The following is a 2,474-nucleotide window of genomic DNA, read 5'->3' as shown; positions in this document are numbered from 1 at the left end:
AGAGGAACGAGGAACATAAAATCATGGTTACCACAGTAAATCTCTCAAGAAGGTAAGACTGATTTTTGTCTCTCAAACAGAAAAGGGAAAATCTCTTACAAAAAGAAACTAAAGAGTTACGCAGACAAGACACTTAAAAAAAAATTAATTATTTTATAATTCCAAGGACAATTACTTTAAGAGTTTTGAGACACACAAGCATCCAGTTTCTCAATGATAAGAGCACTATTATAGTCAATCCAGCCATCGCTACTCCCTGTATAAGCATCACCCCTCTCACTGGTGTATGGCCTGATTAAGTTTATAGCATTTAACCAGATAAATATAAGGAAAATGTCGATGTTTGTTAACTAAAAATTGCAGGCTAGAATCCCTCAGATGGTATAAATGATAATATAACCCCTGAAATCAAGGAAGATTCATTAACTCAATACCACATAGGACCTGGTTCCTCCTCTTCAAAGTTCAACAGACTTTGTGACTTTTCAGGGTAACAATTTTCCTTAGATTTAGCTGCTGTGATAGCCAGCTCGTGCAGAATTAAAAATACAGCCAAATCATGAGGGACTTTGCCAAATTCTCCCCAGTTTGAGGCAAAGCCTATTTTGCAAATTAGAGGAACCTACTCCAGGTACTGATGCTCTCCACTCGCTTGCAAAAAGCTTCTCATAGGAAATAAGGAGATGTTCCTTACACTACAAAAAATGTTTTACACTTTTTATATGGAATTTCAATGAGATTTAGTTAAATTATGAAGTGTTAAAGATAATCCTCATTTTGCTTCTTGGGAAAACATCAGCATTGTAGCTAAATGAGCAACGTAAAAATGACACTTCGAGTTTTCACCCTTGTTTTGTGACCTACGTAACCTCTAAGTTTTTTATTGGGTAACAAAATACATAGATGATAAAGAATTTAAAGAATTAGGAATTAATGACTTGGGAAGTCAACTTCCATCACAATTCCGGGGGAATTCAGCACATTAACTCCTTAGGTCTTCTGAAAGTCTTTTGCATGACTCTTTAGACCAGTCTTCTCCATACTCAAAACCTGAAAATCCATGGAAGTGTCCTCTAGGTCAGCCATCAAAATATTAAACAGGAAAGAATGTGCTCTACAGTTCAGAGTAACAGACCAAATCAAAGCCAGTCAGAGCAGCTGTTTTCACACCTGCAGCTGCACTTGCTTCTGTCAAACTGAGAATGATTCCTGTAATCAAGACATCCAAGGATGTCTGGATCCAATTTGTTTTTTAAAATAAATTCAGTTATTTGAAGCCTAGCTTTATTAACACATTCAATTTTTATAAATTATTTAGAAAATATAGTACACCTAGGAAAGGTAGGGATCATTGTTGGGGATCTGGAGGGACTTCTATAATTGACAGCATTATTGCAGGGAAAAATGATAAGAAAACATGGGGTTAAAGATAGGAACAAAGTACTACAAATTTTCAATTTTTCAAATATAAAGTACAAATATCGGGTGCATACAAGAACAATGTAACTATTACTACATCGTTTAAATTTATTCACTATTAACTCTCCTTGCATCACCTAAAAAGCCAGCAAGATTCCGTGGAGTTGCAGAAATATAATTACCACGATCAATTCAATGCACCGCGCCATTAACACACTATTATAAAGAAGCCGCAATATGAAAGCATCTCATAGACAGGATTGTATTTTGCAATTCATAGTGCAATTAGGTCTAAATCTGATTCAATAAATCCGGTCCTAAGTGGAATGCAAATTCTGGATGTCTTTGTCCTTAGATATAAAGGTCAGTTGTGTAAGTCAGCATTGAATTCACTGAGCAATTAATAGGAGAAAGCTCTCTACTAAGATATAAGGGCTTTTCTAGCAAGCAAAGCTGACACTAATAGCAAGTATAGTTTAAAAACATACAAACCCTGAAACACTGATACTTAATGTTTTTAGTCAAAATATTCCTTGACGTTTCCTTTCTGTTCCTCTTTTCTTGTTTGATTTTATTTGTGTGGTGACACAGACTTACACCAACAATGCAAACCTGTAAAGCTGCATCAAAATTTGCCGCGCCAGGGCTTAAAACTAAGAATCCTGAATTCCTGTGTTGTGTATTCTAATGTTTGGAGAGACATGCCTGAAAACTAAATAGGCATGTTAATGATCTTTTCCTAAAAGCTAAACTATCAGTCCTGTGAACATCTAAGTATAGTCTTTAACTCCCGAAGAAGTACTTACTTAGAAGATATTAATTTTGAGTGTAAGTAATTCATTTGACCATTTCTTTACATCTTTATAGACAGTCCTAATTCATAGCAGCAGCACCAAATGCCACACACTCACTGCGTTTATTGGAAGCTGTAGCTAAGTTCAGCCATGTTTCATCCTCACGTTCAACTGTTCTGGTTGCATCAAGAGGTCCACTTTGTAAAGCCTGAATTAGTAGTTAATCAGCAGGCAGTTCTCAACCACTAACGACATAACATC

Source organism: Vanellus vanellus (assembly GCF_965231255.1).
Source record: "Vanellus vanellus genome assembly, chromosome: 3".
Taxonomy (NCBI): domain Eukaryota; kingdom Metazoa; phylum Chordata; class Aves; order Charadriiformes; family Charadriidae; genus Vanellus; species Vanellus vanellus.
This window is presented reverse-complemented; position numbering follows the sequence as displayed.